Source organism: Hypanus sabinus, chromosome 26, assembly GCF_030144855.1.
Source record: "Hypanus sabinus isolate sHypSab1 chromosome 26, sHypSab1.hap1, whole genome shotgun sequence".
Taxonomy (NCBI): Eukaryota; Metazoa; Chordata; class Chondrichthyes; order Myliobatiformes; family Dasyatidae; genus Hypanus; species Hypanus sabinus.
The window spans coordinates 45380787-45406631 of record NC_082731.1 but is presented as its reverse complement, the minus strand read 5'-3'; the positions used below and the strand labels follow the sequence as shown (position 1 = coordinate 45406631).

Genomic DNA, 25845 nt, shown 5'->3' with positions numbered 1-25845 from the left:
GTATGGAGGTTTCATTGTCGAAGATCGCAAGAGGCTGCAGATTCTATCAGCAGCTCAACACCTCCCACATCGAGGACATCTTCAACAGGCAGTGACCCAAGAAGGCGGCGTTCATCACAAAGGACCCTCACCCCCGGGACACACCATCGGGGAGGGGTACAGGAGCCTGAGCGTTTTCAGGAACAGCTTCTTCCCCTCTGTCATCAGGTTTCTGAACAGTCCTCTTACCTCACCATTCCTCATTTGCACCATTTAATTATTTTTTAAAAATTGTAATTTTTATACCCTGCACTGTTGCCATAAAATTAACCCATTTCACAACATATGTCATGGAAATAAATGTGATTCTGATGTAGAGAGAGAGAGAGAGACAGACAGACAGTGAGAGAGAGAATGGGGAGAGAGGGAGAGGGAGAGAGAGAGAGAGAGCGAGTGGGGAGAGGGGGGGAGAGAGAGAGCGAGTGGGAGAGAGGGGGAGAGAGAGAGCGAGTGGGGAGAGAGAGGGGGAGAGGGAGAGAGAGAGGGAGAGAGGGGGAGAGAGGGGGAGAGAGAGAGGGAGAGAGAGGGAGAGAGAGGGAGAGAGAGGGAGAGAGAGGGAGAGAGAGGGAGAGAGAGCGAGTGGGGAGAGAGGGGGGAGAGAGGGAGAGAGAGGGGGAGAGAGAGAGGGAGAGAGAGGGGGCAGAGAGAGGGAGAGAGAGGGAGAGAGGGGGGGAGAGAGGGGGGAGAGAGAGAGGAAAGAGAGAAAGTGAGGCAGAGAGGGAGACAAAGCTGTGATAGAGAATGCATTAGAGGAAAGATTAAGGGGGAGTTAATTTTCCTATCTAGATATTAATTAAATAATATTTACATTATTTAAATATTAGATGGTATTTCTACACCATGGGTGGTGGGGTGGAGTTACATCTCTACCAAAGGAGGTGTGACACTCCTCCCCCCACTAGCCTGCAGGTCACCCTTGGGCAAGGTGTAGCACCTGCTTAGCCCAGATCAGGGTCACGTGAAGCCATGGGAGCAGGTGGTGGATGGTTGTATGAGCAGCCGGTGCAGATCACAAGTCCCGGTTATGCGACCACTGACACCAGGCAGACAATCTCTGAAGAGTATTGATAATGGCTGGGGTCACCCGTCTTGTAAAGACACTGCCCAGAAGGAGGCAATGGCAAACCACTTCTGTAGAAAGATTTGCCAAGAACAATCATGGTCGTGGAAAGACCATGACCACAAACAACATACAACACGGCACATAATGACAATGTCATAAGACACACCACATAACGATGATGTACGTTTGTAATACAGCATGAGACTTAATAATGATGTCATCCAACACGGCACATAATGGCAACTTCATACGACACACCACATAACGATGATGTCATACAGTATGAGACATAACGATGATGTCATACAGCACGGCTCATAATGGTGACGATAATGATTTCTGCGCACAGGGAATGAGAATCTGGAGCCCTACCGCTCTCCACTCCAGTAACAGCCATCGAGGCTGCAGAACGATGTCTCAGGATTGAATGTCCCCACCCTTGTGCGACATGATCCTGACACCACTGTTCCCAGCTCCCACAACCACTTTCCCGATTCCTCAACAAAGGATTTCCTTTGCTGAATTCATGTTTCCTTTTCAAATAAAATCAGAACTTATTTTGGTCAGGTAACCTTGGAAACAGGAAGTGGGATTCATGGGTCAACGATACAATATATCTCAGAGTTTTGTAATATTTAACCCAGAGTGACCTGTTCTTTTTATATCCAAAACAACATGACCCATATGCTTTATTTATAGTCTGTAAATAAAGATTTCAATAAATCTGCACAATCTACATTCTTCATCGGACAAAGTAAAATTCACGGGCTCTGAAGTTTAGGCAGGAATGTCAGAAGGTGAGACAGCATCTGTGCAATCAGGAACCATTTGAAGTTCAAAGTTCGAATTTCAAAGGCGGGGCATCCCTCATCAGGCAATTCTGGTGAAAGGGCGTTTGACCCAAAGCGGTGCCAATATTTTAGCCTGCTGCGTTTTCAGTATTTCACATTTCTAGCATCTGCATTTCTTTGATTGTCTTGCACTTTAAAAGCCTTATGAATCTTTGATGGAGAAATTCTCTAGTTTGAGTTTTGAATGTGAAGATTCAGAATAAAAACCTGGGATTCCAATCGTGTGAAAGGCCTTATTGCCACACATTTCCCCACAGCGACAGCTGGACTGAATCTATATAATGTTGTAGTGGACACAGAGGCACTGGGCAAAAAATCTTATAGAGAAGGGAGAGCTTAAGTGAAGGTACACCATTATGACACTCGACAAAATCTCTGCAGGATATCTGAATGAAGGTTTTGTTAAGGCAGCCAAAAATATGGCAGGTGAAACTTGTGGCTGTGAAACAGTCTCAGGTTCTGGGTCCTTCTCCATGGTGGTTGGAGAAGTTGACTCTGAGACTGCAGGAAGTGGTTCTGACAGCAGTAACCACCTTTTTTCTTGCTCTATCTTCCTCTTCTAGTTTGTGCATCTTGATTTTGGGAAGTGTGTGTGAGATCCAATGGGGGTCTACGCAGATGGGTTCAATCCCTGCTCACTGCTGTGCTGTGTTTTAGGTGGACAGTGGTTCAGCCGGTGGAGCTCCTGACTCACAGGTTTGAACCCTGTTTCTGACGCTGTGTACCTTCAACAGTATGGGCTTCCCTCCAGGAATTCCCCTTTCCTTCTCCACCACAAATTTGTGTGGGATGACAGGCTAATTGGCCACTGTAGTGGTGTACTGCAGGGATTGGCGCTGGGTCCGCTGTTGTTTGTCATCACACACAGAGAGGAACACACACACGTCCTCACGCACAGAGACACACACACGTCCTCATGCACAGACACACACACACGTCCTCACATACAGAGACACACGCACACACGTCCTCACGCACAGAGACACGCACACACGTCCTCACATACAGAAACACACACACACGTCCTCACACACAGAGACACACACACACGTCCTCACACACAGAAACACACACACGTCCTCACACACAGAGACACACACACGTCCTCATGCACAGACACACACACACGTCCTCACATACAGAGACACACGCACACACGTCCTCACACACAGAGACACACACACACGTCCTCACATACAGAAACACACACACGTCCTCACACACAGAGACACACACACACGTCCTCACACACACAGAAACACACACACGTCCTCACGCACAGAAACACACACACAGAAACACACACACACACGTCCTCACATACAGAGACACACACACACACACGTCCTCACACACACAGAAACACACACACGTCCTCACGCACAGAGACACACACACACGTCCTCACACACACAGAAACACACACACGTCCTCACGCACAGAGACACACACACAGAAACACACACACGTCCTCACGTACAGAGACACACACACACGTCCTCACACACACAGAAACACACACACGTCCTCACGCACAGAGACACACACACACGTCCTCACACACACAGAAACACACACACGTCCTCACGCACAGAGACACACACACAGAAACACACACACGTCCTCACGCACAGAGACACACACACAGAAACACACACACGTCCTCACGCACAGAGACACACACACACGTCCTCACACACACAGAAACACACACACACGTCCTCACGCACAGACACACACACACGTCCTCACATACAGAAACACACACACACACACGTCCTCACACACACAGAAACACACACACACACGTCCTCACATACAGAGACACACACACACACACGTCCTCACACACACAGAAACACACACACGTCCTCACGCACAGAGACACACACACAGAAACACACACACGTCCTCACGTACAGAGACACACACACACGTCCTCACACACACAGAAACACACACACGTCCTCACGCACAGAGACACACACACACGTCCTCACACACACAGAAACACACACACGTCCTCACGCACAGAGACACACACACACGTCCTCACACACACAGAAACACACACACATCTACATCGACGATCTGGATGATAATGTGGTTAACTGGAGCAGCAAATTTGCTGAGATTGGGAGTGCAATGGACGGCGAGGAAGACTTGCAGCGGGACCTGCACCAGCTGGAATACTGGCAGATGGAATTGAAGGTGGACAAGTGTGAGGTGGTGTACTTTGCGAGGACCCACCCATGCAGGTCTTACTTACTTCACTTGTGAGTCTGTTGGGGTGATCTATGGCATCTGGTGCTCCTGGTGCGGCCTCCTCTACATCGGCGAGACCCGTCGCAGATTGGGGGACCGCTTCGTCGGGCACCTCCGCTCCGTCCACCACAACAGACAGGATCTCCCGGTTACCACCCACTTCAACTCTCCTTCACATTCCCATTCGGATATGTCCATACCTGGCCTCCTCTACTGCCATGATGAGGCCAAACTTCGGTTGGAGGAACAACATCTCATGTACCGTCTGGGTAGTCTCCAGCCCCTTGGTATGAACATCGAATTCTCCAACTTCCGGTAATTCTCTCCCTCTCCCTTCCCCCATCCCACTTTCACTCTGTCTCCTCTTCCAGCTGCCTATCACCTCTCATGATTCTGCCTTCTTCTACTACCCATAGTGCTTTCCATTTACATTCCTTCTTCACCTCACCGGCCTATGCCCTCCCTGCTTCCCCTCCCCCACCCCTTGATCTTTCCTCTGATTGGTTTTCACCTGCACCTTCCACCCTCCACCCACCTTCTTTAAAGGGCCCCTGCCCCTTCCTTCTTCAGTCCTGGCTCTCGGCCAGAAACGTTGACTGCTCCTTTCAACAGATGCTGCCCAACTTGTTGAGTTCATCCAGCTTGTTTGTACGTGTGGATTTGACCACAGCATCTGCAGTGAACTTTGTGTAGGTCTTACATGGTCAGTTTTGGGAATTGAAGATTGTGGTAGAACAAAGGGATCTGGGATTACAGGTTCATAATTCATTGAAAGTGGTGTCACAGGAAGATGAGGTTGTAAGAAAAGCTTTTGGCACATTGGCCTCATAAATCAATGTATTGAGCACAGAAGATAGGCTGAGGTTGTATAAGATGTTGGTGAGGCCTAATTTGGAGTATTGTGTGCAATTTTGGTCACCTACCTACAGAAAAGATGTAAATAAGTTTGGAAGGGTACAGAGAATATTTACAAGGATTTTGCTGAGAATTAAGGACTTGAGTTATAGGAAAATGTTGAATAGGTTAGGACTTTATTCCCTGGAGTGTAGGAGAATGAGAGGAGTTTAGATAGAGGAATACAAAATTATGAGGTGGAGCTAAGGAGGACGATGGTTCCTTTGGAAACAGCTCTATTTCTATCTTTGCCATCTCTTTTTTCCCCTTTCAGGGTTCTTTCGAAGACCCTGACCTGGAGTTACTCGCTGACTTCGGTTCTTTGTGGAAATGGGGCCTGCTCCTGGGGTCTTACAACTGGCTGCTTTTCGATATGCCAAGGATGCGGCCTAGAAGACTAGCGCACCTGCAGGGGGCCAGATTTCCGTGGCTCTGGAGGCAGGCGGACTTCGAGGCCAGTGCGACCGCCTGGTGCGTCGTGGGAGATGGAAGATCGAAAACAACGAGCTGGCTGCTGGCTGTGAGCACAGAGACTCGAGATCTTTAGGCACAGAGCTCGGAAAAAGCGATACAACAGACTTTTACCGCCATAAATCAGCGAGCTGTTTTGTTGTATCTCATTTCGCACCATGAAACAGGACACCTCTTTTTCCCTTTTTTGGGAGAGTGAGAGAGTGTTGAATTACTGGGTGAACGAGTAATCTTTGGGGTACTGCAAGTCTGTGTCTTTATTGATGCTTTTCTGAATGCTTGAGTGCTCAGTGGGGGGTGCCGATGTTTTTTTGCTGGTGGGGGAGGGAGGGGCTAATCGTTTTGACGCTGCTTGTGTGTGGGAGGGAGGGGAGTTGAGGGGGGGCTTTGGGGTTCCAACATTTAACTGCCGTTCGTTCTTTGGGGCTCTCCTCTGTTTTTGTGAATGTTTGCGAAGAAAAATAATTTCAGGATGTATGTTGTACACATTTCTCCGACAGTAAACCTATTGAAAGTTAGGGTCAATGCAAGCAGGCTTTTTCCACTGAGGTTGGGTGGGACTACAACCAGAGGTCATGGGTTAAGGGTAAAAGTTGAAAAGTTAAATAGAAATATGAGGGGTAACTTCTTCACTCAGAGGGCCATGAGTGTGTGGAACGAGCTGCCAGCACAGGTAGGAGATGCAGGGTCGATTTCACCATTTAAGAGAACTTTGGATAGGTACATGGATGAGAGGGATATAGAGGGCTATGGTCTGAGTGCAGGTTGATGGGACTAGGCAGATTCAGCACAGTCTAGATGGGCCAAATGGCCTGTTTCTGTGCTGTCTATGTCTGTAAATTCCCCTTGGTTGTGTAGGTGAGAGGTATAATCCGAATGGGGGTAAAATGAGATGTTGGGAACATGGAGAGCATTAAAAAAGTTGGATTAGTGTGGGATTAGTGTAAGTGGGTGGTTAATGGTCAGCACGGAGTTGACGGGCTGAAGGGCCTGTGTCTGAGCTGAGCCTCTCTATGACTCCATATATTTGATGTGCAACGCACATGATCCTAATCCTGACTCGCTCCCCTGTCCTAGCCAAACTGAAGAAGACAGATTTAGAGTCATCGAGTCAGACGCGCAGTGCACCCCATTGCGTTCCAGGTGTCCTCCCTTTCATATTCAGCTTTTTATATTCAGCCTTAGACGAAGTAGGGACGGTGGAGAGTGAGAGAAGAGTTGTGATGCAATAAATACATAAATCATGTCCATATTCCCCGGAGAGTCCCTTCATCCCGTGACTCTGACCCGCAGAGACATCTCATTACAGCTCATTTTCAGAGTCAAGAATGAAGGGCAGTCACAGGTCTTACAAATGTTTATTTCAGAGTCCAAGCAAATGTACGAATACTGAGCAAACTGGATAAAGAGCTGAGAAGCAACGTGAACCACCCTGGCTTCCTTGGCTGTGTAAGTGTAGGGAAGACACTCTCAAGTCCCACCAAACTCAGGAGACTGAGGCGGCTCATCCCACCCCAAACCCCGGTCTGTGCGGATGCTGTGTCACTTCCTACCCTGTTACACATTGATGCCAGTGCACTGCAGACGATTAAAGGAATTATATTTGTGAATCTTAACTAAAGGGTTAATAAAGAAAAAGGAAAAGAAAAGGGCTCATTCTAATCAAACAGTCAAATGGATCTCATCTTGAGCTTCTCTGCCACTCGGCGCTGGGCCCTCGGTCAACGTGAAAGCACACACACCACCTTCCGAACGTCGCTCGCAATCCATCTCAGACAGACGGGCCTCCCACCGATCGTGCGCCACGACCGGTTCTCCCCAGCGTCTTCGCTCTTCATCTCCTGCCGAACACAAACCCAAGACCAACCTTGGTGTCCCTCAGCAAGAAAACCTCACGCTAATTGGATGGCACACATTCGCATCATTCCTTATTTTCAACAATAGCTGAAAGCAAGACGGACTGCTCTTACAGTCTGAAGAAGGAAGAAAGCCCTTAACTCCGAGTGGAGTCATCGGAACGCTGTCGTGACAACGTATTTTTAGCAGGCTTTCTTATTTCTACGAGGCTGATGCTAGCTCGACGCTCAACCCAGCACGGATGGAAAGCGTGCAAGGGAGCCGGCTGGATTCGAACTCGGGAGCCTTCACTCCAAAGTCCAGCACTGATGTCACTACGCCACCAGAACAGAGCTGCTAACTGTAACACCTACAGCATAACAGTACGGATGTGAACTAGGGCAATACACAATGGTAGAATGAATGCAAAGACACAAGGAATAAAGATGGTGCCTCTGAAAAGTCCATCACTTTCATAGATATGAAATTCCTTAGCTAGGGATAAACTAGTCAGTAGGCTACATAATTAAAACAATTACATCACATGGGTCGTGCTAACACTTAGTCAATAAAAACTGAGAAAAGGGATAACCGTTAGTTTAGCTGCTATACCGCTTTCTGCCAGTGAGTGGGGAGGAACCACCACATACTGTGAAAAATAGGTGAGTTTGTTAAAAAGTACAAATGTTATATAAAGTATTATTAAAAAGCAGTGGTTTCCTAGACAGTGAAGCTCCAATAACTCTACATCTAATTGTTTGGAAATTCGGGCATCTGGCTCACTGGGAGTCGGGAGGGAATTGCAGCCAGGTCGAGGGCCGGGATCTGACACTACAGGGCCGGGCCCTGGGGTGGATAAACTCGCAGACAGAGAGAAAGTCAGAAGTGTTCATGTATTCACCTTTCCCTTGAAACTCCGAGAGAGACACGGGGGAGTGCAGATGCTGGAACTGGGGTTTACAAAGATCTTAGTACTAATGATCAGAGAGGCACAGGGGGAATCTGTCGTTACCAATAAGTACCTTTAAGGTCTCAATGGAATACACACAAATTTAAATAATCAAATACCTGTATGATTGCCTACTAAGTTTTCCTGAACAGTCAAAGAATAGAAAATGTAATACCAGTAACAAGAAGTTTGTGAATCTCCATGTGTCTGTGGGACACACCACATCCATAATATTGGGTTTCTAGAGAGTCATCACTGCCAAAGCACCCAAAGCGTCTGCTTTTGTATTCATTCCTTACCAGTTCAGATGTTGTGTTTTTGTGTTATTGGCTATGGGTTATCTGACTGACCTTTAACACCTTAATAAAACATTTGTCAAGCCAAGCAGCTTCAGTTCACAAAATGGACGACACAGTGTCACTTCACAAAATGGCAGCCTCCATCACCTTTGACCTCATTGCAAGAACAAATGCAATTGGTCTGTCTGCTTCCACTGTCCTTGACAAATTCACTGATTTTTAGACAGTGGTTTTTCTAACCAACAATACAGAACATGGAAAGAACTCAAAGGGTCAGGTAGTATCCGTGGAGGGAAATGAACAGTCGACATTTCAGGTCATGAATATGGCAAGCCCATAGTCTCTTTTTGTTGCTGCCTTTGGGAAGGAGGACCAGGGGCCTTAGTTCCCAGACTACCAGGTTCAGGAATAGTTATTACCTTTCAACCATCAGGCTCCTGAACCAGTGTGGATGACTTCACTCACCCCAACTCTGAACTGAATCCACACATCAGACTCCTGAACCAGTGTGTAAAAACTCTCTCACCCCAACTCTGAACTGGAACTGAATCAAAACATCAGGCTGCAGAACCAGTGTGGATAACTTCACTCACCCCAACACTGAACTGATTCCACACATCAGGCTCCTGAACCAGTGTAGATAACTTCACTCACCCCAACACTGAACTGATTCCACACATCAGGCTCCTGAACCAGTGTGGATAACTTCACTCACCCCAACTCTGAACTGATTCCACACATCAGGCTCCTGAACCAGTGTGGATAACTTCACTCACCCCAACACTGAACTGATTCAACACATCAGGCTCCTGAACCAGTGTGGATAACTTCACTCACCCCAACACTGAACTGATTCCACAACCTACAGACTCTCTTTCAAGGACTCTACAATTCATGTTCTCTGTATTATTTATTTACTTTTTTTTCACAGTTGTGCAGTTGCCCTTTTTGCATATTGGTTGTTTGTCAATCTGACAAAGAGTCACAGAGAAGTGCAGCACAGAAACAGGCCCTTTGGCCCATTTAGGCCATGCCAAACCATTTAAGCTGCCTACTCCCATCAACCTGCACCTAGACCATAGGCCTCTGTATCCCTACCGTCCATGTGCCTGTCCAAACCTCTCTAACACATTGAAATCGAGCTCACATGCACCACGTGTGCTCCGACTCATTTCAAATGCTCACCATCCTCTGAGTCAACAACTTCCCCCTCACGTTCCCCTTTCACCCTTAACCCATGACCTCAGGTTGCAATCCCGGTGGTAAAATCCTATCTAGGTGATTTTGTGTACCTTTATCAAATTTATTCGATTCTGTTCTATTTCTTTGTTCTACGGTGAATGTCTGCAGGAAAATAAAGATGAAAGATAGTGGTTGTCCATCAGGCCTAACGATGACAGGAAACCCGTGCGGGAGGGTTTTTAAAGCAGAAAAGCCGTTGCCCTGGGGCAGTTCCACTCTCTCCAGCTCAGAAGTCCGGCTCCAGAGGTACGAGCAAGTGTTACAAACTGGGGCCTTCCCTGGTTGCCGTGGACGACCATGACGCCCTCTGTGTGTTGTCTTGTCCTTCATTCTCCACGGAGCATTCCAGGCTGTTAGGCCTCACTGTAGATCTCATCCACCCAGTCTGCCGGAGCTGACTTCACATACTACGTCCCCCTCTCACCCGGGGTACGGGGCCGCTGGCCACCCTCGTCTGGTTTAGCCCGCCTGTCGGAGCGGTGTACCGGGGGTGAGGCCGCTCTCTCATGCAAACAGCTACTTGGAGCCACAGGGAGAGCTGAGTGTCCAGGGAGGGCCAAAGGTGAGTGAGCTGTCCCGGAATGGACGCAACAAGCTCCTTCACTGGAGGTGCTATCCCTCCTCCAACACCTCATACACCCCATTGTGACATACACAGTATGTAGTTTTATAGTAAATTTACTGTGAACTTCGAACTTTTCATCTGGACCGAAAGGAGATAGTATAAAGAAGTGAAGCTCCTTTGTCCAATTGCAATCATCCTTGATTTCATCTTCAGGGGGTATTAATCCCACTAGGTGGTCCAGATTCCAACCCCTCAGTACCGTCGGCCCTATCTGGCTGAAATCATTTTCTGGGACCTCCCCTCCTTCAGAGGACCTCTTGAGTGAAGACTACTAAGTTGTGCAGTCTTGGTTTCTGTTATGGTAATTATTCTATAAATTTATTGAGTAAGCCCACAAGAAAATGAATCTCAGGGTTGTTTTTGGTTACATATTTGTACTTTGACAATAAACTTGCTTTGAACTTGGAATCGCTGTAGTTGCCGCTGTGGTCAACACTGGACACAGTGCCCCACCTGGTGGCAGCAGTGTGCAGGTGCAAGCGTAACCCTCATAAATGTCCTGCAGGTCGAAGTTTCACTCAGAAGTGACTCAGCACACAGGGAATCTTGCTGGAATAATGCCCCACATAATCCGTCTCCGAGCGTTGGTTTATGTGAGAGACGAGAGGTTTAAAGGAGGTTTAAAGCCATTTGGCTCTACAATTCAACCACCAGGGGCAAGACATGTTAAAGTGCTGGGGTTAGGACTGAGCTTAAGTTACCACTCAATGCACTTTAGTAAAGTATTTAAGAACTTTTTAAAAGCTATTTATTAATGCTTTTTGGGAGGGTGATTTTAGATGCATATCATATTTATACTGAGTAAAATACTGTATGTAATTAGTTTTGCTACAATAAGTGTATGGGACACTGGAAAAATGTTGAATTTCCCCTTGGGGATGAATAAAGTATCTAACTATCTATCTATCTATCTATCTATCTATGTGAGCTGCAGAGAGTGGTGGGTGTAAAGAATGAGCTGCCAGAGGAAGGAACAGTTACAACGTTTAAACGACACTAGGACGGGTACGTGGATTGGAAAGATTTAGAGCGGGTGTTCCTAGCCTGGGGTCCATGGGGGCCCCTTGGTTAATGGTAAGGGACCATGGCATGAAAAAGGGTGGGAACTCCTGGCATATAAGCCCAATGCGATCGGTTTGCATGAATGCGATGGGCTGAAGGGGCTGTTTCTGATCTCCGTCACTCAGTAAATGAGTGAATCTAACAAAGTTGGAACGCAGCTACCCTGGCAGGGAACGGGAATCTGCGGATGCGCCCTGTAAAACTCCTCAGGCTGGAAAACTAAGAAGCAACGATCCTTGCTGGTCTTCGATCCCCTCGGAGAAGCCACCAAAGGTGTCTGCAAAACCCCCCCAAGTCCCCTGGAAGGACGACAAAGCAGGGCTGGGGCCCTCTTCCAGAGCAACATGCCCAGCAAGGAGGCATGTTCCTCCCACACCTAAAAAGCGGTGACGAGGTGTGATGAGTTAGCAGGTCGCTGTGGGTGAGTGGGGGGCGGGTTAATGGGTCACTGTGAGGGCAAGAGGGCAGGCCACTTCATTGAGTGATACATCTGTAGGAGTATCATATAGCTTAAAAGTACTTAGAAAGTCAAAAATAAAATGTTTTCCATATGCAGCCCAGGATATAAGAAATGCAGATGTCCTTTCCTGAAGGAACACCAGGATGCTGCCTGGGTGAGGGGGCACATGATAGAAGGAGAGGTCGGAGAAAGTTGGGTTAATGACTCGAAGACATAGGAGCAGAGTTAGGCCATTCAGCCCAACCTCTCATGATAGCACATGCCCTCTAAACCAAACAGCATCCTGGTCAACCTCTTCTTCACCCTCTTCATTCAATACAAGACAGATATAGAAATACTGGATACTTATATTGCGTCTCTTCACTTTGAAAAAAATCCAAAGATAATTCATGTAAGGAATTTCTCTCAACATTTTCAAATGTGACCTCATGTAATAAATGACCTTTTGGAAGCTGTTAAGTTACTTATAATCCACCGAGAGAGCCAAGTTCAAATCCCAGCACAACCATTCTGGAAATTCCAGACAGTCATAGCGTCATATAAAGTACAGTGCAGAAACAGTCTCTTCAGCCCATCTAGTCCATGCTGGCCCATTTAAACTGCCTACTCCCACTGACCATAGCCCTCCATACCCCTACCATCCATGTACCGATCCTAACTTAGTTCAAGTTGAAATCACATCTACCACTTGTGCTGGTCGCTCACTCCACACTCTCACTATCCTGAGTGAAGAATTTTCTCGTCATGTTCCCCTTAAACTTTTCACCTTTCACCCTTAACCCATGACCTCTGGTTGTAGTCCCACCCAACCTTGGTGGGGAAAGCCTGTTCGCTTTTGTCCTATCTATACCCCTCAGAATTTTGTATACCTCGATCAAATCTCCTCTCAATCTCTTACATTCCAAGGAATAAAGTCGTAATCTGTTCAACTTTTTCAACCTTATTTACATCTTTCCTGTAAATAGGTGACAAAAACTGCACACAATATTCCAAATTAGGCCTCACTAATGTCTTTTACAACTTGCCATCTCTTGTACTCAGTATCGTACTCGATCCTATGCAGTGACCCCTCCGTATCGGACGGTGACGCAGCCAATCAGAATGCTCTCCAGGATACACCTGTAGAAATTTGTTAGTGTCTTTGGTGACATGCTAAATCTCCTCCAACCAGGAATGAAATATAACCGCTATTGTGCCTTCTTTGTAATTACATCAATATGTTGGGCCTCAGAGATGTTGACACCCAGGAACTTGAAACTTTCCTCCCTTTCCACTGCTGACCCCTGGATGAGGACCCCTCGAGTGTGTGTTCCCTCGACTTCCCCTTCCTGAGGTCCGCAGTCGGTTTCTCAGAGCCTCATTCTGAGTGCAAGGCTGTTGTTGGAACACCGGTCAACCAGCTCATCTGTCTCGCTCCTGTGCGCCATTCCTGAATGCTGATCAAAGTTAAAAAATATAATTGTTTTGATTATGAGTTGGGGTTAACTAACTTGTTAGTGAGAGTCACTCAAAGCTCAGCCTATAGTGGTTATTAACCTCAGGATAATCCTTTGATGGTTCATTGGCCCCGAGGTACAGGAAATGGTGCAGCCAAGATGTCGGCATGGAACTACGCAAGAAACGGTGAGGTTATGACCAAATCGTTTATTTCACAGCACTCATTTCACGAGGTCTGGACTATAACGGTGGAAGGTGCTGGAGGCAGACACAATAGGGTCTTTTAAGAGACTCTTAGTTAAGTACACGGAGCTTAGGAAAATAGAGGCCTATGTGGTGGGGGAATTCTAGACCATTTCTAGAGTGCATGGTCGGCACAACATTGTGGGCTGAAGGGCCTGTGGATTTCTCTGTTCTATTTCAATAAATCAAGGATATAATGCTAAGGGTTTATAAGATATTGGTCAGACTGCTCTTGGAGTATTATGAGCAGCTTTGTGCTCCACACCTAAGAAAGGATGTGCTGGCATTGGAGAGGGTCCGGAGGAGGTGGATGAAAATGAAAGGGTTAACACACAAGGAACGTTTGATGTCTCTGAGCCTGCACTTGCTGGAGTTTAGAAGAATGAGAGGGGATCTCATTGAAACCGACTGACTATGGAAAGGAGTGGACAGGATGGGCATGGAGAATAGTGGGGAGCCAGCCGAGGGCCGGAAAGCGCCGGTAGAGCAGAAGGGATCCCTTTAGAACAGGGACAAGGTGGTTTTCTTTTCGCCAGAGGGTGGTGAATCTGCGGAATTCATTGCTACAGACAGCCGTGGTGGCCCAGTCACTTGGTATAGTTAAAGCAGAGGTTGATAGGTTCCTGATTAGTCAGGGTGTTAAAGGTTACGGGAGATGGCAGGAGAATGGGGTTGAGAGGGATAATAAATCAGCCAGGATGCAATGGCAGAGCAGACTCGATGGGCTGAATGGCCTAATACTGCTCCTGGGTCTTATGGCCTTATGGAAAGTTGGACAGGTTCACAGATAGGAGGTTGTTGGCCACAGAGTGGCAAATGGGACTAGATTGGATGGGGCATTTTGGTCTGTATTGAACAGATGGGCTGAGCGGTCAGCTGTGTAATTCACTGGCTCCGCTTATGGGACCACAAATAGCGAGGAAAGAAGACTTATTGATGTGTGGTCTGGGATGGAATAGGGAAAACAACCTCTCCTTGAACCTCTTAGAATTGCTTTCAATCAAAAATAAAAACAACCACATTTTTAACATTTTGCTGAAATGGTATCCCTTTGACATCAGGCTGTTGATGACTCAGATCTCCATCAACTTTTGACCGAAGCATACCAGGAAACAGACCCAAGCATTAACTCCATCGCTTCACAGTCTTGGATTCCCCTGCAAAATACCAGCAATTAATGGTGGGTCGGAACTTTTTTCCTCCTGAGACTCTAAAGGATTCTCAGGGTCTTACCCAAGCATGAAGAACCAAACCTTTTGACGTATGTTCCTTGGGATTCTGCTAACCTCTCTTGTCCCCAGAGTGTCCTCAACAAAAGCAGGACACAGCCTCAATTTACCGTGGATCCAAACTGTTCATGCTGTCAAACCTACTCACAAAATTAGATACAAGAACACATACGGTCAAAATTCTGGAGGAATTCCAACCTTTTGTGCATGTTAATCTGGATCTGGCAGAATCTCTTGTGTTTTTATACAAGAATGTGACTCTATGTTATACAAAGGAGAGGAAAGTCTCTAATGGACTTAAATGGTTACATTTATTGACTTTACTTATTTTTTTGGCAGTACAGTGACATGACTAGTCAAGCCTCATAGTGCCGGTGACTCAGATTCAATCCCTGACTTCCAGGGCAGTCTGTGTGGAGACTGCACTCTCTCCCTATGACTGTCAGTTTCCCCAGTATGTTCCAGTTTTCTCTCACGCTGCAAAATCACGGTGCAGGAGCCTGAAGGAGAACGCTCAAAGTATTATCAAAATATGTATGAATGAAACAACCTTGAGATTCGTCTCCTTACAGGCAACCACAAAACAAGAAACCAGAAAGAATCCATTTAAAAAATGACCAACAGACACCCAAACAACAGAGAGAAAAAAAAAGCACAAATCGAGCAAACAATAAAAGCAAGCAACAGCATTCAGAACAAAAGTGAGTCCACAGACACGAAACCCAGAGGAGCCAGAGCAGGACCACAGCCTCAGGCTTAGTTCATCACACCGTGGGGCAAATTATCTCAAAGCTTACGGACACAAAGCCCCAGAGGAGCCAGAACAGGCCCAAAGCCTCAGGCTCAGTTCATCACACCGTGGGGCAAATTATCTCAAAGCTTACGGACACAAAGCCCCAGAGGAGCCAGAACAGGCCCAAAGCCTCAGGCTCAGTTCATCACACCGTGGGGCAAATTGTCTCAAAGCTTACGGACCCAAAGCTGGATCAGGCCCACATCCTCAGCCTCTGTGCAGCGAAGAGCAGTGTAAACATCGGGGAGCAGTGAGTAAAACTGGCCCAACCTCTGGTCCCAACACCCTGCCTTTTCAGTTCATCTGGCTCGGCTTTGAAATTTTGCGAACACTGGCTCATCCTCTGCACCAGGACCCAGGCCCTGCCGTTTCGATACTCTCTGGGCCTGGACCCTGCCGCCACATTCCAGCCCATACCCATCCTTTCTGAATCGATCAAACCTCCCTCCTGGTTTAGGTGGACAGGATCCAAAACTCCTCTGTTCTGCCCAGTCTCTGACTCTGCTCCAACTTTGCATTGCACCTGCACGCCTTGACCCTCCAATCTGCCTTGCCTTCGCTCACCATTGGTGATAGGTTACCACAATTTTCCACAGGAAAAGTTATTGATAAAGGATTTAGTTGTATTTCTTGCTTCATGAACCACCAGTAAGCCGTCACCCACTTTATGTAGTTCTGTGTAGGCCTGTAGTCTAGTGTAGTTTTTGTTTTGTTTCACATAGTCTAGTGTAGCTTTATGTTGTTTCATGTAGCACTATGGTCCTGGAGGAATGTTGTTTCATTTTTACTGTGTACTGTACCAGCAATTTATGGTTGAAATGACAATAGAAAGCAACTTGACTTCATCTTCAGTAGCGCCATTTTAGACCAGAAGTCAACAATTCAGGAACAACTTCTTCCCCTCTGCCACCTGATTTCTGAATGGATGTTGAACCCATGAACAGCACCTCACTACGTTTTCTTTTTGCACTCCTTATTGAATTTAAGTATTTAATATATAGGTAAATACTTACTGTAATTTACAGTTTTTATTATGTATTGCAATGTACTGCTGCTGCACAACAACAAATTTCTTGACATGTGCCGGTGATATTAAACCCGATTCTGATTGTGAATCTGAGGTTGAGTTGTAAGTGGCCCCCAGTGTGCGAGTGAGGGGTAGACCTTGGGGTACGTTGATGGGAATTTGGAGAAAGTTAGATGGGATAAAGATAAAGATGATCTTTATTTGTCATATAGACATTATACATTCAGTGAAATACATCATTTATATCAAACCAAATCAGTGAGGATTGGGCTGGGCAGATGGCAAGTGTCACCACACTTCCAGCACCAACATAGCGTGCCCATAACACTCCAACCCTACCCACCTACAGCTTTGTGTAAGAGCCTCAGGCACATACATACAGCTAGGGTGCCCATGACTTCTGCTCAGTCCTGTAGTAATTTTATGTATTGCACTGTACTGCTGCCACAACAAAAAACAAATTTCATGACATGTGTGAGTGATGATAAACCTGATTCTGATCTGGGACTCTATTGTGGACTGAGAGTGGGAAGGGGGAGGGAGTGGGAAGCACCAGAGAGACATTCTGTGATGATCAATAAACCATTTGTTTAAATCAAATGACTTTGCCTGGTGTTTCAGCGCTGGGTGTGTCTGCACCCACGCCTCACCCCTCCCCTACCAACCCCGGCACTCCTTCTCTGCCACCTGTCCCACGCCCTTTGCCATTCCCAACATCCTTTGTTCCTGCCAGATTTACAAACTTGCTGTTCGGTCTATGTTGACAAATACGGTGCTGTGCAAAAGCCTTGGGCACCATAGCTTTGTGTATATATATGTGTGCCTAGGACTTTTGCACAGTCCTGCATCGTTGTTGTAAAAGGGCAGTTGATGGTCACCATGGATTCACTGGGATGATGCTCTACCTCCCAATGGATGTTTGCCTTAAAGGCATTTTGACTGTTGAAATATTTGATATGGACATGATATAGGTAGGAGGGGGAGTATTTGGGGGAGTTTGGATTTGCTTTTGAGCGGGTTCGGCACAGCATGGTGGGACAAATGGCCGATTTTTTGACCCATTCTGTGTTCTATCTTGAAACATCTGGTCTGAGACTTCTCACCCACCTCACAATGGACTGCTCATCTCCGGCTTCACACGCTGTCTCTTCGTTCTCTACCCTCCTCATCCTCCACCGATCCCTTTTCTGGTTGGTGTGAAGGAGGGTGAGAGGTGACTGACTAGATGATAAGAGGCTTAGATAAAATGGACAGCCAAGAGAAATTTCCCAGGGCCACAATGGCAAACTTGAGGGGGCATAATTTTCAGGTGAATGGAGAGAAATGGAGGAGTGATGTCAGAGGCAGATGTGCTTACACAAAGAGTGATGGGTGCTTCCGGGGTGGTGGTACAGGCAGATACGTTCGGGGCATTTAAGAGACGGTGATAGAAAAATGGAGGGCTACGGGGGAGGAAAGAGCTAGCTGAAGGTTTGCAGTGCTCCATGTTCCACAGACAGTCCCCTGGTGTCTCCAAGTCTCAGTGATTCTCTATGGGCTCTCACTGAGACAACTGCTGAAGGCTTGTGTAGATGTAATGGAGGGAGGGGTAGGTTGGTGTGCTTGAGGGATGAGGCCGAGCTCCCAGAAAACTGTCTCCTGTTACTGTTACTCCTGAATCCCTGTCTCCAATGTTTAGAGTCCCTGACCAGTGAAGACCACTACTCTCTGACCAGCTCCCCCCCACCCCCCCCCCCATATCTCAAGAACCTTGCAGCAAACAGAAATTTGCTTTGATTAATTGATCCTTAATCAATTTGCTGAGAATGATCACTTTACAGTTTCACTGGGTAAATCTGCTTCCTTATCCTTCAGGAGGGGTTCCACCCTGGTTGCTAAACAGTGCGGAGAGAAGGGATAATGTTCATGGATTCGACAATCTGATGGTGGACGGGAGAAAACTGCTCCTGATCGTTGCTCATGGAGTAAGTAAAGATGATTCTCACTAAGGACAGCAAGAAAGCAAATTCATGGTGCTGCATGTGCTTATTGGCCTCCTTTGGTCACAGATCCAGCTGCTGGGTGAATGACTTAGTCGTGATTAAGCAGCAGGGTTGATGTGTCTAGCAGCAGTCAGGTGAACAGTGGGTTGGAGATAGGTCTCTACCAAAGGAGGTGTAAGGCGCTCCTTCCCTCTGCAGGTCACCCTTGGACAAGGTGTAGCACCTCTTTAGCCCCCCGATCAGGGTCACGTGAAGCCATGGGGGCAGGTGGTGGACGGTCGTACGAGCAGCCGGTGCAGATCACAAGTCCTGGTTATGTGACCACTGACACCAGGCAGACAATCCCTGAAGAGTATTGATAACAGCTGGCGTCACCCGTCTGGTAAAGACACTGCCCAGAAGAAGGCAATGGCAAACCACTTCTGTAGAAAAATTTGCCAAGGACACTCAATTGCCCTGGTGAAGTTTTATGGGCCAGTGCCCTGTACAGTGGATGCAATGGATTACAGAAATGTCGGTGAACTCCAAAAGGGAGATTATCAGTGGCCTGAACTCCACTGGGAGCTGAGGGCCCAAGAAGAAGGAGGTACAGGTAAGGGTTTGAAGGATATGGGCCGACTATGGACAAACAGAAGAACCTCAGATGCGTAGCTTGGCTAACATGGACAAGTTGCAAACGAGAGTTAGTTAAAAAATCTCTTAATCCTTAGTCGGCACTGTGGGTACCTAGAACTCAAGGACAGCAGCGGTTCGAGAAGGCAGCTCATCACCACCTTCTCAAGGGCAACGAGGGATGGGCAATAACTGCCGGCTCAGCTGGCGACGTCCACAACCCGCAAATGATTAAATTAAATAAAGGAAGGTAACGCTCCAGCCACAATTACTCACCGCTCAACACAACATGAATCCTGGAAGGCATTAAACAATAACTTGCAGCTCCCTTAGAGGAAAAGCTTTGAATAGAAAAAGACTTCAGCTTTTCCTGAGAAGTGCCTGGCATTTCATGTGAAAATCAAAAACAAAATTGGATGGGAAAAATTGAAACAGACAGGAACTACAAATGGAGCTCAATAGCTGAGCTTAATATTGAAAACTAAACTTACAATGAGTCAGGAAACCCTTCTCACCACACACAGCTGAGTCACAGAAAGCAAGGAGGCCATTCAGCCAATTGCTCTTTACTTGCTCTCATTAACGATACAGCAAAATGAGGCCATTCTGCCCAACTTGTCCATGCTAGCCAAGCTACCCATCTGAGGTTCTTCTGTTTGTCCATAGTCGGCTCATATCCTTCAAACCCTTATCTGTACCTCCTTCTTCTTGGGCCCTCGGCTCCCAGTGGAGTTCAGGCCACTGATAATCTCCCTTTTGGAGTTCACCGACATTTCTGTAATCCATTGCATCCACTGTACAGGGCATTGGCCCATAAAACTTCACCAGGGCCCTTACCCATTTCCACCTGTCATGATGGGTCACAGGGTTGGACTTTGAGAGGTCCTAATCTGTGCAGCTGCCCAAATACCCTCTTAAATGGTACTATGGTACTTGCCTCAACCCCTTCCTCTGGCTGCTTGTTCCATATGCACTCCACCCTCAGTGTGAAGAAGCTACCCCCTCATACCCCTTTTCAATCTTGCCCCACTCACCTTCATCTTGTGCCCCCTCAACTGCATACATTGACTCTATTTATGACCCTCATGATTCAATCCGTTCATCCGTTAAGTGCCGTGTCGTATGACATGGGTGATCATGGTCTTTCCATGACCATGATTGTTCTTGGCAAATTTTTCTACAGAAGTGGTTTGCCGTTGCCTCCTTCTGGGCAGTGTCTTTACAAGACAGGTGATCCCAGCCATTGTCAATACTCTTCAGAGATTGTCTGCCTGGTGTCAGTGGTCACATAACCAGGACTTGTGATCTGCACCGGCTGCTCATACGACCATCCACCACCTGCCCCCATGGCTTCACATCACCCTGCTCAGTAGGTGCTACACCTTGCCCAAGGGTGACCCACAGGCTAGCGGAGGGAGGAGCACCTCACACCTCCTTTGGTAGACGTATCTCCACCTTGCCACTCTACAATAACAAACAACTGGTGCAGAAGAGCAACAGTGAGGGATTGTCCATGGGTTCATGGACCGTTCAGAACTCTGATGGCAGAGGGGAAGAAACTTCTCCAACTGTCAGTCTTCTGCAGTGCATTTACGATTTGTTAATTTATTTGTGGTGATACTACTTTACAGTTCTGTGGGAAATATGTCATGAAAAATGTTGTTTAGTGGTAGTGATACAGTTCAAGACCAAAAAATTAATCAACATGTAAAAGTCTTAGGCACATATAAACAGTACATAGCGAGGGCGCCTGAGAAATCTGCACAGTTCTGTACTTGTCAACGTGGAGCAGAGAGTGAGCTTGTAAACCTGGTGGGAGCAAAAGATGTTGGGATGGTGAGGGTGGAGTGCCGTGGGACAGGGTGGCAGAGTGGCAGTGGGGGATTGGTGAGGGTGGAGAGCTGTGGGACAGGGTGGCAGAGTGGCAGTGGGGGATTGGCGAGGGTGGAGCGCTGTGGGACAGGGTGGCAGAGTGGCAGTGGGGGATTGGCGAGGGTGGAGCGCTGTGGGACAGGGTGGCAGAGTGGCAGTGGGGGTTTGGTGAGGGTGGAGAGCTGTGGGACAGGGTGGCAGAGTGGCAGTGGGGGATTGGCGAGGGTGGAGAGCTGTGGGACAGGGTGGCAGAGTGGCAGTGGGGGATTGGTGAGGGTGGAGAGCTGTGGGACAGGGTGGCAGAGTGGCAGTGGGGGATTGGCGAGGGTGGAGTGCCATGGGACAGGGTGGCAGAGTGGTAGTGGGGGATTGGTGAGGGTGGAGAGCTGTGGGACAGGGTGGCAGAGTGGCAGAGGGGGATTGGCGAGGGTGGAGCGCCGTGGGACAGGGTGGAGTGCCATGGGACGGGGTGAAATGCCGTGGGACAGGGTGGCAGAGTGGCAGTCGGGGATTGGCGAGGGTGGAGCGCCATGGGACGGGGTGGAGTGCCATGGGACAGGGTGGCAGAGTGGCAGAGGGGGATTGGTGAGGGTGGAGCGCTGTGGGACAGGGTGGCAGAGTGGCAGTGGGGGATTGGGGAGGGTGGAGCGCTGTGGGACAGGGTGGAGTGCCGTGGGACAGGGTGGCAGAGTGGCAGTGGGGGGTTGGCGAGGGTGGAGAGCTGTGGGACAGGGTGGAGTGCCATGGGACAGGGTGGCAGAGTGGCAGTGGGGGGTTGGCGAGGGTGGAGCGCTGTGGGACAGGGTGGCAGAGTGGCAGTGGGGGATTGGTGAGGGTGAAATGCCGTGGGACGGGGTGGCAGAGTGGCAGTGGGGGGTTGGCGAGGGTGGAGTGCCGTGGGACAGGGTGGCAGAGTGGCAGTGGGGGATTGACGAGGGTGGAGTGCCGTGGGACAGGGTGGCAGAGTGGCAGTCGGGGATTGGTGAGGGTGCAGACACACCCAGGCCTGAGATACCAGGCAAGGTCACTTGATTCCAAACAATTGGTTTATTGATCATTACAGAATGTCTCCCTGATGCTTCCCGCTCCCTCCCCTCTCCCTTCCCCTTTTCCCAACCATGATTCCCCTCTCCCTACCCCTTTCCCACTCTCAGTCCACAACAGAGATCCAGATCAGAATCAGGTTTATCATCACTCACATCTGTCATCCAAGTTTTAAAAGCATTCTCCCCACCCTCCCATCAACATGAGATTCTAAGCGTAACCCTCACCCTGGAGGGCAGTTACAGTGGCCAATTACCCCACGTTTGCAACTCAGGAAGGGACCGGAACACCTGCAGGAAGTCTATGTGGTTGCAGGAGCGTGCAGACTCCGCACAGAAAGCATCAGAGATCGGGGTCAAATCAGCAGCCATATTTTTTACATCATTACACTAAAACTGGACATTACCTATAAAACGCTTTGCAAGGGTAAAAGCTGTCTCCCCTTGGCTCCTCCCCAGCCGCAGTGAAGCCAGCTTGAGATGTCCCAGAAGTTCACTCACAAGGTGAAAGTATTTCCAAGTTTTATTTGTTCAGATGTACAGTTACAGCATTAATCATCTTTATTTAAAAAAAAAACACTGCATGGCAGCTAAAAAGCCACCCTGAGATTTCTGTTTCTCCAGCCCCATCACATGCCAGTATACTCTGGGCATAAAGAGTTAATTCCAGGATAGGAAAATACCACGCATTAAGCATCCAGACCAGCTAACTCCACAACCAACCTGCAGAAACCACTTCACTTCCGTATCAAACATGGTAGATTCAGGTTTCATAGTGGCTTGGCATATCAGACCGCCGTTTCCCAGGTGACACCTTACCATAAGACCAGAAGACATGGGAGCAGAATTAGGCCATTCAAGCCACCAAATGGCTGATTTGTTTTCCCTCTTGACCCTCTCTCCCAAGTTCTCCCCATAATCTTTGACTCTCTTATTGATCAAGAACCTATCGACTTCCGCTTTAAACATACTCAATGACCTTGGCCTCCACAGCCGTCTGTGGCAATGAATTCCACAGACTCACCGCCTTCTAGCTAAGGAAATTGTTCCTCACCTCGTTCTAAATGGAGGGATGCCTTGTATTCTGAGGCTGCGCCATCGCCCCCCCACCACTATGGAAATTGGTCTCTTCAGGAGACTCTGCAGATGCTGTAAATTCACAGCAACACGCACAGAACGCTGATGGAACTCAGCAGGCAGCATCTACAGAGAGGAATAAGCAGTTGAAGTTTTGGGTCCTGATGAATGGGCTCAGCCTGAAACATTGACTATTTGTTCCTCTGCATAGATGCTGCCCGACCTGATGAGTTCCTTCAGCATTTTGTGTGCGTTGTTCTCCACTGACACCGGGCAGACAATCTCTGAAGAGTCTTGATAATGGCTGGGGGTCACCCATCTTGTAAAGACACTGTCCAGAAGAAGGCAATGGCAAACCACTTCTGTAGAAAAATCTGCCAAGATCAATCATGGTCTTGGAAAGACCATGAACACCCATATCAAACGACACAGCACATAATGAACAAGCTCTCCATTGACAGTCTATCTAAGCATTTCTATATTTAAGAAGACAAGGCATGAGATAATGTCTGCACTCAACCATGTCACCAATTATGCTATTCTTCTGCCTCATGATCAAGACACCACACTGCCCCCAGCTCTCACCATTATATCTGTTTCATTATCTGCAATTTGGTCTCTTCTGTTTGTTTTGGTCACTTGGGAATTGTGAATTGCTCTGTAATCCTCAAAGAAATGGTCTATAATGAACTAAACTCTGTGGAAAAGGTCCATAAAGAACTAAACTGTGGAAGGCACAATTAGGCGCCAACTAATTAGGCATCAACTTCCCCACTCTGGCCCGTGCCCCCCGCTGCAAAACACCATCTGTCATTGCTGAGATTTGGATCTGGGTTTCTCTTCAATCCCCTCAGAGGTCATGGTGTGAGGGACACATGTTTCATTGTTTTAAGGGCCACAATATCAAAGCTGAACTCAATTCAACTTGTTGGCGTGGACCAGACTGGGAGTCACATTCTGACCATTCGCCCTCACTTCTCCCAAATTGAAACCCATCGACTCAGAAAAAGGAGGGAGATACACAGGTGCCAGGCAGTCGTTGCCAATGTTGTGGATGTCTTCCCAATTTGGAATAGCCACTGTAAGTAATTTGACCCTGGGCAAGAACACAAAACATAGAACGTGGAAATCTACAGTGCATTACAGGCCCTTCGGCCCACAGTGTTGTGCTGACCATGTAACCTACTCTAGAAACTGCCTAGAATTTCCCTAATGTATAGCCCTCTATTTTTCTAAACTCCATGCATCTATCCAAGAGTCTCTTAAAAGATTCTGTTGTATCCGTTTCCACCACCGCCGCTGGCAGAGAGCACCCACACTCTCTGATTGGAAAACTTACCCCTGACATCCCCTCAGTACCTACTTCCAAGCACCTTAAAACTATGCCCCTGTTAGCCATTTCAGCCCTGGGAAAAAGCCTCTGACTAGCCACACGATCAAAGCCTCTCATCATCTTATACACCACAATCAGGTCACCTCTCATCCACCGTTGCTCCAAGGAGAAAAGGCCAAGTTCACTCAATCTATTCTCATAAGGTACATCCTCCAATTCAGGCAACATCCTTGTAAATCTCCTCTGCACTCTCCATAGTATCCACATCCTTTCTGTAATGAGGTGACCAGAACAGAACACAGTACTCCACGTGGGGTCTGACCAAGGTCTTGTATATCTGTAACATTACCTCATGGCTCTTGAACTCAACCCCACGGTTGATGAAGGCCAACACACCAGTCTTCTCAACAATACTGTCAATCTGTATGGCAGCTTTGAGTTTCCTATCGACAAGGACCCCAAGATCTCTCAGATCCTCCACACTGCCAAGAGTCTTACCATTTATATTATATTCCGTCTTCAAATTTGACCTACCACAATGAACCACTTCACACTTATCTGGGTTGAAGTCCATTTCCCACTTCTCAGCCCGGTTCTGCATCCCATTGATGTCCCGTTGTAACCTCTGACAACCCTCCAGGCTATCCACAACACTCCCACACCCCCAACATTTGTGTCATCAGCAAACTTACTAACCCACCCTTCCTGTTTATAATCCAGGTCATTTATAAAAAATTACAAAGTGGAGGGGTCCCAGAACAGATCCCTGTGGAACACCACCGGTCACAGACCCCCACGCAGAATATGAACCACCCACAACCACCCTTTGGCTTATGTGGAAAAGCCAATTCTGGTTCCACAAAGCAAGGTCTCCTTGGATCCCACACATCCTTACTTTCTGAAGGAGCCTTGCATGGGGAACCTTATCAAGTGCCTTACTGAAATCCATATACACTACATCCATCGCCCTATCTTCATCAATGTGTTTAGTCACATCCTCAAAAAATCCAATCAGGTTTTTAAGGCACGACCTGCCTTTGACAAAGCCATGTTGACCATTCCTAATCAGATTACGTCTCTCCAAATGCTCATAAATCCTGCCTCTCAGAATCTTCTCCATTGACTAGCCCACCACTGAAGT

General features: G+C 47.7%; 1 protein-coding gene across 4 annotated transcripts in view; it reads left to right on the top strand.

Moving 5' to 3' along the window:
- zgc:154093 (uncharacterized protein LOC777623 homolog) overlaps window positions 1-25845 on the top strand; it is an 86053-nt gene that overhangs the window by 46604 nt on the left and 13604 nt on the right. For 2 of the 4 annotated variants that reach the window (XR_009508060.1, XR_009508063.1), the window contains exon 2: window positions 18640-18749. The gene's annotated coding sequence lies outside the window, so the exon portion shown is untranslated. Of the gene's footprint in view, window positions 1-10110; window positions 10472-14795; window positions 14917-18639; window positions 18750-25845 lie in introns of those variants that run through there. The other 2 variants (XR_009508061.1, XR_009508062.1) reach the window with 2 other exon arrangements.